Source organism: Triturus cristatus, chromosome 10, assembly GCF_964204655.1.
Source record: "Triturus cristatus chromosome 10, aTriCri1.1, whole genome shotgun sequence".
Classification (NCBI taxonomy): Eukaryota; Metazoa; Chordata; class Amphibia; order Caudata; family Salamandridae; genus Triturus; species Triturus cristatus.
In genome coordinates this window covers 70,272,352-70,287,027 of record NC_140593.1, presented here as the reverse complement: position 1 = coordinate 70,287,027, position 14,676 = coordinate 70,272,352, and the positions used below count along the sequence as shown (strand labels likewise).

Genomic DNA, 14,676 nt, shown 5'->3' with positions numbered 1-14,676 from the left:
ATTTAGAGAGAGGGATTTAGAGAGAGAGGGATTTAGAAAGATTTAGAGAGAAATTTAGAGAGAGAGATTTAGAGAGAGAGAGATTTAGAGAGAGAGGAGCCTAACGAGTGTGTGGATATCTTAATGACAAGCAAGCTTAGCTTAGACCCTGGACCTGGGATTTAGAACTCACATACTCAAGATTAATTAAATCAATTTACCATCGACAGAGGCTAACGGAGACGCATGTAAAGCTGTTTGCTAAGGGGCAAAATCACTAACGTTACAGCAACCAAAGAAGCAATCCAAGTAAGGCATGGATTTTATGGCAACAATTACACATGTGGAGTGAAAAGGCAATGAAGTGAGCTACATGCAGACAAGCCCGGGAGTGGTGCGCGCGCGTGCGCACGCAGTCTGCTCTTTTTGGAAGCACATACTCCTACTTGTGGCACGCCCCTGCTCGCTCCTGCAAGGCGGATGCCACCACAAGCACGTGCTTCTAAAAAGAGCAGAGCGACTGCTAAAGGTCCTCCTATACAGCGCATGTGCGCTGCGTAAGCGAGACCTAGAAACAGAATGACCTACAGATCCACCCTCCAGCTCTAACACCAGCAACTTAAAACCACCAGACACTCCGCACTTACCAAACTCAGAGGGCCGCTCGAAATAACGCCAAAGAACTTTGATCCATAGTAAAGGATTTCACCTCCCCAGCCACTATCTCCACGACCGGCACCCCATCAAAGATCTCTTTACCTAGCTTTCCTGCTACTTCAGTGACAAAATCGGCATAATTACAACAACCTCTCTTCCCAACCGGACCCATCTACCCTCACAACCCCCCTAGCCTGAAGAGTGGAAATCCCCAGTAACCGCGATGATCTGCTGGCCCACCGTCACCTTGCCAGAGACCACCACCACCATGTACTCCACCCACTTGTGAGCTGCATCGGCTCCTTAACTACACTTTATCTTCATGAATGGACTCCACCCCATCTGCGCTGCTCTCAGCCCGATACTCAGCAACTCCCTCACCACTGCCACTTTTCCAGACGCCTGGAAACACTCCATCACACTACCCCTGCCGAAGAAATGCTCTGCAGACCCCAAGATACTGGAAAACTGCAGAGCTACTAGCTCACTTCTTGAAGTTCACAAGAAACTGAAAACCTGGCTATTTGAATAGGTCCCAGCCAGGGCAACACTCTCCTTCTTTAGACCCCAGGATAACCTCCCATGTAAGATGCACGTCATACAAATACATGTAACATATCTCATGCAACTTTTAAATTGTTTTAAGGACATATGAACGCTACAATGATAGTCCTTCATTTTCCTTCATGATACTGGATACAGCCAAGCCTACTTAGGAGGAGCCATCAATATAAACTAGAGCGTTCACGGAGAAGGATCATAACAAGGATTCATGAACTTTCTATTAGCCATCTTCAATCTCATAACATACGATCAGAAACAGCAAATATGACTAAGACGGGGAGAGAGAAATTACTCTTAAATTGCTGGACAATCCCAATGGAACATTGCTGGGAGCAGAGGGGACTGCCGTATGACCGAATGATCATGGACAACCCCAAGGGAACATTGCTGGGAGCAGAGATGACTGCCGTATGACCGAATGATCATGGACAACCCCAAGGGAACATTGCTGGGAGCAGAGATGACTGCCATATGACTGAATGATCATGGACAACCCCAAGGGAACATTGCTGGGAGCAGAGATGACTGCCGTATGACCGAATTATCATGGACAACCCCAAGGGAACATTGCTGGGAGCAGAGATGACTGCCGTATGACCGAATGATCATGGACAACCCCAAGGGAACATTGCTGGGAGCAGAGATGACTGCCATATGACCGAATGATCATGGACAACCCCAAGGGAACATTGCTGGGAGCAGAGATGACTGCCATATGACCGAATGATCATGGAGTTTCTCCAATGAAGAACATTGTTAAAAGAATGAAGTGAAATAGCGTATTTTAAAGTACAGTTTTCATATCAATTTGCAAAAATGCCATAGGCGCTGAAAGGGCACTCATTAAATACTCAAATCCTTTTATTGTGTGCCAGGCTAATGAAACTTGACGCTTCCCAGAAGTGGATCCCATTATTTTTTTCTCCAAAATGTGCTGTTGGATGCCCCTATATGTCAAAAACTACCTCCATTCTGCCAGGGACAACATTTTGTTATAGATGCCTCTCCCATATGCCATGAGTTCCCCTTATATAACAAATAATATACCATGCCAGTGCTAGTTTTGCCATTCCATCTAAGGGTGTTCCATTTTTTATTGCACTAATAATGAATAATAGAATATTACTCCCTGAGTGCAGAGCCGTCCCTGTGGTGGTTGACATCTCAGAGGCTACTAGTCGCACAGGCAGTGCAAGGGGCTGAAGGGGGCAAGCCAGGGGTCGGAGCTGTGCCTCCTAAAAATAAGTCCATTCTCTAGAGGCCTTCAAAACTGTATGCAGTATACCAGATGTAGCCGCTGAACTGTATACAGTACTTTACTTGAGGGCTTCAAAACTGTATGCAGTATACCAGCTGTAGCCGCTTGTAAGGTTTCTTTCTGGAGGGGTCTCTCTCTCAATCACACACGACCCGGGACAAAGATTAGTGTTATTTTTTAGCCGCATTAATAATCGCAATCCTTCTGGAGCGGTGGATGGGGTGGATATAGAGTCAAATACAACACAAATGCATCTACAATGTTGTCTTAATCATAGTCCAGGGCAGTAGGTAAGTCAGGTGTATGATTTGCTCCTGTCTAGGACTCCTGAAGGCCACGCAGTCGGGGTCCTTTTCCTCTCAAAGGTACCGGAAAAACAAAGTAAAGAAATGGAGGGGTTAGGATATAGGATAGCGTTTTCCTAATCAACAAACAAGGGAGAGAGGTCTAGTGCACCCTTCACCGTCCCTGCCATGTCTCGTGCCTTAGTGCTGGAGAAAATGGTGACCGGTTTAAACTTGAGTGCCCGTAACCCTGCCCCCCCCTTTTACATACAATAAGGGTTGTTGAGCCACTTGTATCAATCAAAAAAGGAGATGCTGTTCCAAAAAGGAGAGAAACAAAAGGAGACTCAAAAAGCATGAAAAGAGAAAGTCCTAGGTTTTGTAAGACCCAAATGTTGGAAGGGGAAGCAGAGCTTATTTTCTCTTGTTGCCCTCACACACCCCGGAAGGTATCATGCTTCATCATCGGACATTTTGCTCCTCGTCGGGCCGGCGCTGCAATGCCCTACAGGTCCCCCGAAGGGTCACTTTAGCGGAGATCTTTTTAGAGAAAACGCCGTTTGGTGCATGCGGTGTGTGGTTTGGGTCCTAAAAAAAGGTAGTGGTGCAGTCGTGTGTGTGACGTGATAAATTAAAAATTGTCTAAGGGTTGCTCGAAAAATATTGTTTAATAAAGACAAAGGAATGGCACCCTTGACAAACTAAAAAACCCGTAGGTTAGGTGTTACCCTAATGGGGTTAATGTCCCATCAGATAACTAAAATGTGGTCAATGTGGTCGACATGTTTCGCGCCCCTGCGGTCCAAACGGATCCGTGGCGCTTCCTCAGGACCAACTACGAAGTGCAGTATGTGTAAAAGTGATCTGGGGGATAATACCCGCAGTATATATCCGGGCGTCCAGGGACTCAATGGCCCTGCTATCTGTTATGTCAGATTGAGAGTCGCTCCTGAATATGAGCCTAAGTATAAGGAGAAAGTTGCTCCAAAGACTAGCGGACGAGCGTTCACACCTTCTTGTGAGTTTTGCTCCGGTGTGGCCTCTGACGAACCTACCCCAACCGTCCTCTGGACGTCCTCTGGACGGTTGGGGTAGGTTCGTCAGAGGCCACACCAGAGCAAAACTCACAAGAAGGTGTGAACGCTCGTCCCCTATTCTTTGGAGCAACTTTCTCCCGGATATATACTGCGGGTACTATCCCCCAGATCACTTTTACACATACTGCACATCGTAATAGTTGGTCCTGAGGAAGCGCCACGGAGCCGTTTGGACCGCAGGGGCGCGAAACATGTCGACCACATTGACCACATTTTAGTTATCTGATGGGACATTAACCCCATTAGGGTAACACCTAACCTACGGGTTTTTTAGTTTGTCAAGGGTGCCATTCCTTGTCTTTATTAAACAATATTTTGCGAGCAACCCTTAGACAATTTTTAATTTATCACGTCACGCACACACGACTGCACCACTACCTTTTTTTAGGACCCAAACCACACACGTGCATGCACCAAACGGCGTTTTCTCTAAAAAGATATCCGCTAAAGTGACCCTTCAGGGGACCCGTAGGGCTTTGCAGCGCCGGCCCGACGAGGAGCAAAACGCCCGATGATGAAGCATGACACCTTCCGGGGTGTGTGAGGGCAACAAGAGAAAATAAGCTCTGCTTCCCCTTCCAACATTTGGGTCTTACAAAGCCTAGGGCTTTCTCTTTTCATGCTTTTTGAGTCTCCTTTTGTTTCTCTCCTTTTTGGAACAGTGTCTCCTTTTTTGATTGATAGACGATACACGGAGCATAGACACTGGACCATTACAAGCTTCTGGTCCCCCCCCTCTTCTCGTTTTCTATAGATTGTTGAGCCACTTGCCTGAACCCACGAGCCTCCTGGGCCGTGGGGGTTGAAGCCTCAGCCTCCGCTTCCCTAAGGAGAGGACAGGACTTGTCAGCGGTGCTCCTTGAGCTGCAATTTCCCGCAACGACCGGCTCCTGGTTACCGACGGTTTCTCAGACCTCTACCTTCTTGCTGGGATATTCTCCTCTTCCTGGTTTCGGGTCCGGTTCGACCCGTGGTGTCCTCTGGCCCCCTTTTCCCGCTCTTGGAGTCCGAACACACCGCTTGCCTTGTTTCCAGGCTTTTTCTGTCGGCCTCGCCCGCCGGCACTGGAGCACTAACTCCACTTCCGGCCGGGGTTGCTGTGGGCGCCATGTTTAGATGCTCGGTATGGTTCCCGAACCAATCACACTGCCTTCCCTCCGGGAATGGACGTGAGGGCCATTGAGAAACAGGGTACCGGGACAGGAAATTCACATTTGATTGTAGTTTGCCTGGAATGTGCAGGGTTTGAAAGGTGAATGGCTGTAAAGAAAGGAACCAGCGAAGAATATTAGGATTGGAGTCTTTATGCAAGGAAAGCCAAGTTAAAAGGGCATGGTCTGTGAGCAGTAAAAAGGAACAACCTAAGAGATAGTACTATAGTGCCTCCATGGCCCACTTTATTGCCAGGCATTCTTTCTCTATGGTCACGCACCAGGTTTCTCTAGAAAAGAGTTTCCTGCTAAGGAAGAGAACAGGATGTTGATCCCTTTACAATCAGGTTGGGATACGACTGCCCCAAAGTCCTCTATTCAAAACATCAGTTTGTAGAACAAACGTTTTTTTTGTAGTCCGGGCACGTTGGGATCGGAGCACTACATAAGGACTCTTTCAACGGGCAGAAGCTGTTCTCAAAAGCACTGTTCCAGAGGATGGGTTTTCCTATTTTTGGTTTTGTCAGGAGGTCTGTGAGGGGACTGGCTATATCGGAGAAGTGTGGAATGAACCTCCTATAATAACCTACCAACCCCAAAAAGGAACAGACATCTTTCCTAGTGGTGGGACAAGGAATTTTAGTAATGACTTCCAGTTTGTTTAGTTGTGGTCTGATCCATCCTCCCTGGATATCGTAACCTTGATATTCTATGTGGTCTGTGCCAAAGGTAGTTTTTTTTTAGGATTGATGGTGAGGCCTGCTTGTTGAAGTGTGTGTAAGATTTCCTCTAGATGGTGAAGATGTGTTTCCCAGTCTGGGATATACACGACTGTCGTCTAGATAGGCGACGGCATATTCCTGATGGGAGCGTAACAGAACGTTCATTAGTCTTTGGAAAGTGGCGGGGGCGCCGTGAAGGCCAAAGGGGAGTACTTTGAATTGGTAGAGACCTGAAAGGGTAGAGAACGCTGTTTTTTCTTTGGCTTCAGGTGAGAGGGGAATTTGCCAAAACCCCTTGGTCAAGTCAATGGTGGACATCACTCTGGCATTTCCTAACCTTTCTATTAACTCATCAACCCGAGGCATTGGGTATGCTTCAAATTTCGATATGGCATTTAGTTGACGAAAGTCAAATACAAAATCTTATACAAACAAGGGGGAGAGGTCTAGTGCACCCTTCACCATCCCTACCGTGTTTCGTGCCTTTGTGCGGGAGAAAATGGAGACCGGTTTAAACTTGGCTGGCCCGTAACCCTGCCCACCACCCTTTTGCATGCAATAAGGGTCGTTGAGACACTTGCCTGAACTCACGACCCTCCTGGGCCGTGAGGATGGGTGCCGCAGCTTCCGCTTCCCTAAGGAGAGGACGGACTCGTCAGCATTGCTCCTTGAGCTGCAGTTTCCCCCGATGGCCGGCTCCTGGTTACCAACGGTTTCTCCGACCTCCACCTTCTCGCTGAGATATTCTCCTCTTTCTTCCTGGTTTTGTGTCTGTTCTGGCCCCGTGGTGTCTTCTGTCCCCCTTTCCTCGCTCTTGGCATCCGAACACACTGATTGCCTCGTTTCATAGCTTTTTCTGTCGGCCTCGCCTGCCGGTAAAGCACGGCTAACTCCGCTTCCGGTCGGGGTCGCTGTGGGCGCCATGTTTAGATGCTCGGGACGGTTTCCGAACCGATTATACCGCTGAACTGTACACGGTACTTTACTCTAGGCCTTCAAAACTATATGAAATATATACCAGATGTAGCCGCTGAACTGTATACAGTGCTTTACTTGAGGGCATCAAAACTGTATGCAGTATACCAGCTGTAGCAGCTGAACTGTATACAGTACTTTACTCAAGCCCTTCAAAGCGGTATGCAGTATACCAGCTGTAGCAGCTGAACTGTATACAGTACTTTACTCAAGCCCTTCAAAGCGGTATGCAGTATACCAGCTGTAGCCGCTGAACTGTATACGGTACTTTCCTCTGCCTTCAATACTGTATGCAATATACCAGATGTAACCGCCTGCACTGTATACAGTACTTTACTCGAGGCTTTCAAAACTGGATACAATAAACCAGATGTGGCCGCTGACCTGTATATGGTACTTTCCTCGAGCCCTTCAAAACTGTATGCAATATACTGGATGTAGCCACTTGAGCTGTATACAGTACTTTGCCTGAGGCCTTCAAAAGGGTATGCAGTGTACCAGCTGTAGCCGGTGAACTGTATACTGTACTTTTCTCGAGCCCTTCAAAACTGTAAGCAGTATACCAGATGTAGCCGCCTACACTGTTTACATTACTTTACTAGAGGCCTCAAAACTGTATGCACTATACCAGATGTAGCTGCCTGAACTGTATACTGTACTTCACTTGAGGGCTTCAAAACTGAATGCAATATACCAGATGTAACCTCCTACACTGTATACAATACATTACTCGAGGCTTTCAAAACTTTATGCAATATACCAGATGTAGCCGCCTACACTTTATACAGAATTTTACTTGAGGCCTTCAAAACTGTATGCAGTTTACCAGATGTAGCCGTCTGAACTATATACTGTACTTTCTCCAGTATTGTATCTTTTAAAGTTTCACATGCTTGAATCTTCCCCGTCATGGTAGGAGTCCCACGGTAACAGTAAAATAGCAGTATTAAAATTTAACATTTAATTGCCATAGGAAATCAATAGCCTTTAGCACTTATTACCATTCTTTTTTAAAACATCCAAACTCCAGCCAGTTAGTGTAGACCATAGTTTCCATCCCCTGTAGGGTCTCCATACCTCAGATGTCTTGCTGCTCGTCGTGTTAGGACGTCTCCCTTAGCTGTGCTCAGTCACAGTGCTCTGCTCAGTCAGTGTTTCTACTGTTGCCCTTTTGAACTTCCAGCTTACAGTTCATTTCTTGCTTCATCTCTTTTTCTGAGGTATAGTCCAGGAGTGTGAATACCTATTTTGTCCATTATGCTGGAGTCTAAAAAAGGGTTGTTCAGGCCCTGCAAGAATTGTTGAAAGTCCAGACTGTATTCTGAGGACCCACATGCCTGTATCCTGACCACAAGCCCATAGAATGCAAATACTGTCGTACTTTTTCAAGAAAATACCGTCAAAGATCGTGAGGGTAGGCTGCTTCTCTAGCTTCAAAGAAAAATGGCTGCCAAGGACTCCGACGGTGAGGAGAGGCCCCATACCTCCTCCAAGAAAAGAAAGAAAGAAGGGTCTTTCTCTTCGCAGAGAGGTCCTAAAAATCTATACCTCAAAGTAAGGAGAGGCCTGGGGAAAAAATGGTTAAAAAGGATGAACCTGGTCCCTCGTCCTCTCATCAAAGAGCTGGTTCTGCTCCACCGTCTGCACCTCATACTCCCTTCAGGGATTCTTCAGCTGTAAAAATGTGCTCGTCAATTTCTCCGTAGATGAAGAAATCAGTCTACGGCCTCCGTTTCTATGACATCAGGTGCTTCGTCGATGGTCAGGTCAGCGACTTCGACTACATCGACGGTCAAGACAACAACAGTGGCTTCGTCGTCGAAGATGGAAGTGGTGCTGTCACTGTCATCGACTGTCTTAAGACTGTCTCTGTTGACGAGGGCTTTGCCGTCGACTGTCCAGCTGGTCACCTCACCATCGGTGGGTCCTCTCTCTCCAACGGCCGCTGACAGTTCTACCGTCCACGAGGGAAAAAGATTGTGCCTTCAAAGGCGATACCATCTCTTCTACAGGACTTTTCAAAGATATCCCCATTGCCTCCTAGTCGCCTCTTGGATTTTCAGTAATCTGAGGCTGATGATTTGTATGGCCCTGCATACAGCCCCTCGCAGCTCAATCAATCAATCATTTGTAGAGCGCACTAATTACCCGTGAGGGTCTCAAGGCGCTGAGAGGTGGGGGGAGGGGTGCACCTATTGCTCGAACAGCCAGGTCTTGAGGAGTCTCCTGAAGGTCAGCAGGTCCTGGGTCTGTTGCAGATGGGTGGGGAGGGTGTTCCATGTCTTGGCGGCGAGGTAGGAGAAAGATCTGCCGCCGGTGGTTGTTCTGTGGATGCGTGGAACGGTGGCAAGGGAGAGGTCAGCGAAGCGAAGCTGGTGGTTCGGGGTGTAGAAGGTGAGTCGTTTGTTGAGGTATGCTGGGCCAGCATTGTGCAGTGCTTTGTGAGCGTGGGTGAGGAGCTTGAAGGTGATCCTCTTGTTGACTGGGAGCCAGTGAAGGTTTCTCAGGTGGGCTGTGATGCGAGTGTGGCGGGGGATGTCGAGGATGAGGCGTGCAGAGGTGTTCTGTATGCTTTGTAGTCTTTTCTGGAGTTTGGCCGTGGTTTCTGCGTAGAGGGCGTTGCCGTAGTCCAGTTTGCTGGTGATGAGGGCCTGGGTGACCTTCCTTCTGGTGGGGATCCATCTGTAGATCTTGCGAAATAGGTGGAGGGTGTTGAAGCAGGAGGAGGAGACCGCGTTTACTTGCTGGGTCATTGAGAGCGATGAGTCCAGGATGAACCCCAGGTTGCGTGCGTGGTCGGTGGGCTGCGGTGCGGTTCCCAACAGCCGGCCACCAAGAGTCATCTCAGGCGTAGGGAGTGCTGCCGAGGACCTCTGTCTTGTCTGAGTTAAGTTTCAAGCGACTGTTCTTCATCCAGTCGGCGACGGCCTTCATTCCTTCGTGGAAGTTGGTCTTGGCGGTGGCGGGGTCCTTGGTGAGTGAGAGGATCAGCTGTATGTCGTCGGCGTAGATGATGAGGTTGTGTGAGCGGACGATGTTGGCGAGCGGTGCCATGTAGACGTTGAAGAGGATTGGGCTGAGGGATGATCCTTGGGGCACGCCGCAGAAGATCTTGGTGGCTTCAGATCGGAATGGGGGAGGGGGACCCTCTGGGTTCTGTCGGTGAGGAAGGTAGTGATCCAGTCCAGGGCATTGTCGCGGATCCCTGCGTTGTGGAGGCGTGTGCGTAGGGTGTGGTGGCAGACGGTGTTGAAGGCGGCCGAGAGGTCTAGGAGGATGAGGGCCGCGGTTTCGCAGTTGTCCAATAGTGTCCTGATGTCATCGTTGGCTGCAATGAGGGCAGCCTCGGTGCTGTGGTTGCTGCGGAATCCGGATTGGGACGGGTCCAGGATGTTGTTCTCCTCGAGGTAGTGGGTCAGTTGCCTGTTGATGATCTACTTGATGACTTTCGCCGGGAACAGGAGCAGCGAGATGGGCCGGAAGTTCTTGAGGTCTTGAGCTCAGAGTCAAATGCCAGGACTCAGATGAGGATGAGGCGCTTGTTGATCCATCTACTTATTTGGAGGTTGAATATTCCTTCTCTGATGCAGGGCGTCGCAGTGCTCAATGCTTAGATGCAATTTAAGAGCATTATCGATATGAAGAATAGGAGGATCATGCTCAAGAGCCTTCTATTAATATTCCCATTTCTTGGTCACTGACCTTTCTATGACACTCCATGACTACTACAAACGATTTCCTGAGGCAAACTCTGCTCTGCAACCACCACCTACACAGGAGGTCCTTGTTGTTGTTCCTGCGCTTCTGGCTACGCCTTCGCCTATTCTTCCAAGAGCCAAAACTGTTCCGCCACCTTTGGAAATCCCTGTTCAGGTGCAGGACAGTGATGATCAACAGCTAGAAGAAGGAGAACTGCAGTTGGAACCGGATGTCCATGATGAATGAGACAATTATGTAGCTCCTACTCTGCCCTCGCCTACTCCGCCTAAAGCTGACTCTCTGCCTGCAGATATCAGTGGCTTCCACGATCTCTTGGAACAGTCTTCAAGGTGCTTCGATCTCCCTATGCCTGCTAAGTAGATGGAATGTTTCTTGTATGATTTTTAACCTTTTAGCAACGCTCCACTAGAGCCATCCCCATTGTGGAGTTCTTATGGAAGAAGGGCCTGAAATCAATGAAAACGCCAGCCCCTATTCCTGCTGTGGTTCCAAACCTGGATAAGAAGTACAGGGCATCGGCAGACTCTCCTGCGTGCCTTATAGGTCATACTCGGCCTGATTCAGTTATTAGGCAGGCTGCTTAAAGAAGATCTAAAAATCATATTTCTCCATGTGCAGTTCCACCAGGCCACCGTCTGGGTAACATTGGCAATAGGTTCTCTCTCGGCAGCCACCGCGATCAGAGCCTCCAACGCCATGGCTATCCTCGGGAGATATGACCGACAGATGTGGTTGGACATCTCTTCCCTGTTGGAGTATCTTCCCGAGAATAAGAAGGAGGAGGCAAAGGACGTTCTATCAGAGGGGAGAGAATGTCTTCCAAGATTATTGATGTGGCTCTAGACATCTCATCGACCACCTTCAGACAAATGGCAGGCACGGCGGTGTTAAGGCGACAGGGGTGGCTAAAGGCTACAGCATTTCACCCTGAGGTTCAGGCCAAGGTGCTGGATATGCCGTTTGACAGCGAGTTCCTGTTCGGAAAACACGTGGATGATGTGCTGAAGTCGAACACAAACACAGTTAAATCACGGACGAATCTGCAGCAAAAGAGGTCTTCTTCTTTTCGGGGAAGAGGTAGAGGTCAATATCTCTCTCAACCTTAACTCCAGCAGTGTTTTCAACCTATTTACTACCAGCAGGAATTTCGATTGCAGTACTCTGCACAGCCCTTTCGTCAAACCTCCACACCAGCCTACCCTACAGCATAGTCGTGTTGTCCCCCAGCATCAGGAGGAAGAGCTCATGATGCTAACAAGAGGCAATGAGGATTCACAGGCAACTACTACCATTGCCCCACTTCAAATCGGCCTGCTTGCTTCAAATTCTTCAATCAATGGAAGCTCTTATCTTCCAACAAATGGGTGTTTGATGTATTCCACAATGGTCCCACCCGGGAACTTGTTCAACATTCTCCAGATTTACCTCCGCGCAAAACTTCTCATTGTCATTAGGCAGTTCTCAAGAGGGATATCAGATTGCTTGTCTCCATAAAGACAATCGAAGTTGTGCCATGCAGTCAACACCATCTAGGGTTCTACTCTCATTTCTTTTTAATAAAGGAAAAGACAGGAAAATTGAGGCAAATAATGGACCTCAGGTTGCTGACCAAGTTCATCAAAAGTCAACTCTTCAGGATGTTGTTGCTCCAGGAAATTTATATGCCATCCCTCGATCTTCTGGATGTATATTTCCATATTCCAATACATCCAAAGCATCAACACTTTCTCAGGTTTTAGGTTGCAGGGTTCCATTACTAGTTCAAGATGCTACCGTTCGGGTTAAAGTCGGCTCTAATTGTTTTCACAAAGTGCTTGGCATCAGTGACTGCCTTTTTCCAGCGATCCGGTCACCAGGTATTCCCTTACCTGGATGACTGGTTGGTCAGTACTCTATCCTTCCAGGCCGCCAGAAGATCTAAGGACGCCTTTGTTCGGCTCTTTTGCTTTCTGGGTCTCAAACTCAACGAGTAAAAGTCCTCTCTTATTCCTTTCAGGTCACCAGAGTTTTTAGGAGCAACTCTAGATACCACGCTTTTAAAGGCCTTCTCCACGTAAAGAAGGATTTCACACCTACAAAAAAACAGTGCAATCCCTATCTGCAAAAAAGTGTGTTCCAGTACGGACATTCAAATGAATGCTAGGGATGATGTTGTCCTGCATCCCGCTCATCCCACATTGTCACCTATGGATGAGACCCCTTCAGGAGCAGCTCGATGCTCAATGGATTCAATCTCTGGGATTATTCGAAGACATTTCAGTCACACCAGAGATTATCTCAAAGATGTAATGGTGGGCAGTCAGAGACCACCTTTCTCAAGGTCTGTCCTTCCATACGACAAAACCAAAATTGGTGATGTTGGACGCTTCCATGGATGGGTGGGGAGCACACCTACAGGAGTTAGATTCACAGAAAGTGGTCAACTCAGGAAACGCAGTGTTACATAAATCTGTTAGAATTAAAAGCAGTTTTTCTGCGCCTCCAGGCCTTCTTGCAGAAGATCAGGAAATAGTCAATCCTTGTTCGATGGACAACAACACCACCACCATGTTCTATCTGCTGTAACAAGGTGGGACAAGATCTCATGCCCTCTCAGTCCTGGCTCAGCAGATCTGGGAATGGCTGATAGCCCATGAGATATCGATAAAAGTTCAACATGTACCAGGAGTCCAGGATGAATGGGCCAACTCCCTCAGCAGAGACACCAAACAATGTCATGAGTGGGAGCTAAATGAAGATCAGCTCCAAAGAGTTTTTCGGCATTGGGGGTTTCCAACCCTAGATCTGTTGGCTACATCTCTAAACAGAAAATGCAGGTTCTACGCCAGCAGATTTCCTCAGCCAGGCTCTCTGGGAAACGCCTTCCACTTCTCGTGGGAGGTAACGTTTGCTTGCGCATTTCCTCTGTTTCTTCTCATTCCAAAGGTTCTGCAGAAGATCAAACAAGAGCCTTGTTGCATCATCCTAATTGCCCGACATGGGCATGGCAATACTGGTTTACAGAGCTATATCGCCTATCGGGGTCCTCTTCAATCCTGTTCCAGCCAAAGGGGAGTCTCCTCTCCATGAACCAGGGCCAAGTGATTCATCCTCAAATTCACACTCTTCCCTTGTCGGCTTGGCTCCTCATCACACAGAATTCGAAGAGCTACCAATTTCTGCAGAATGTCAAGCAATACTGCAGGAAGCCAAAGCTCCTTCTATGATCAAATGGTACTTGGCCAAATCTAAAAGATTTTGCTCATAATGTATCGGGCACTCTTGTGATCCTCTCTCCTCTCGAAGACGTTTTACCCTATCTCTTGTCTCTCACCAAAGCTGGCCTGGCGAATACGTCCATCGGTGTGCACTTGGTGGCAATATCCAGATGATGTTCTGGTTGCTTGTCTTTGTGGTCCAACAGGCTGGTGAAGGAGTTCATGAAGGAACTCTTCAAGGCCTACCCTCCGATAAGACCTCCTCCAGGGCTATGGCAACTGAGCCTTGTCCTGTGGCAGCTTATGAGGCCACCCTTTGAACCAATTCACAAATGCGATTTAAAGTACCTGTCCTGGAAGGTGGCTTCCCTGATGGCCATCACGTCAGCTAGATGCATTAGTGAAATCCAGGCCTTTACAACAACAGAGCCTCACCTGCAGTTTCATCAGGATAGAGTCATTCTTCTTACCAGTCCTTCTTTTATTCATAAAGTACCTTCTACGTTTCATCTAAATGATCCAGTGGTTTTGCCCTCCTTTTTTCCTGCTCTGTATTGGCCAGCTGAAAGAGCCCTCCATTCACTTGACATTAAACAATATTTAAAGTTCTACTTGACTCGATCTTATCGAAAATCTACTCAATTGCTCATTTCCCTATCTGCCTCCAGGAAGGGTCAGGCTTTGATGCGGGCATCTACTGGGTCTCATCGACTATACTCTTGTGTCATGAGAGGGCTGGGCGCCCCCTGGCTACCAAGGTCACAGCTCATTCCACACGCAAGGTGGCAGCTTCCTCCGCCCTATTCGCCAGAGTGTCCTTGTCTGGCAACTGCATACCTTCACGAAGCATTACTGCCTGGATGTTTCCGCCTGAACTGTATACGGTACTTTACTCGAGGCCTTCAAAACTGTGTGTAATAAACCAGATGTAGCCGTCTGCAGTGTATACAATACTTTGCACGAGGCCTTACAAACTGTATGCAGTATACCAGATGTAGCCACTTGCACTGTAAACAGCACTTACCCGAGGCCTTCATAACTGTGTGCAATATACCAGATGTAACCGCCTGCA

General features: G+C 48.0%; 1 protein-coding gene across 5 annotated transcripts in view; it reads left to right on the top strand.

Annotated features, from left to right (window-relative positions):
• The window catches only part of TBC1D5 (TBC1 domain family member 5), a 2,224,639-nt gene that overhangs the window by 899,633 nt on the left and 1,310,330 nt on the right, over nucleotides 1-14,676 (top strand). The gene's annotated exons all lie outside the window — the stretch shown is intronic.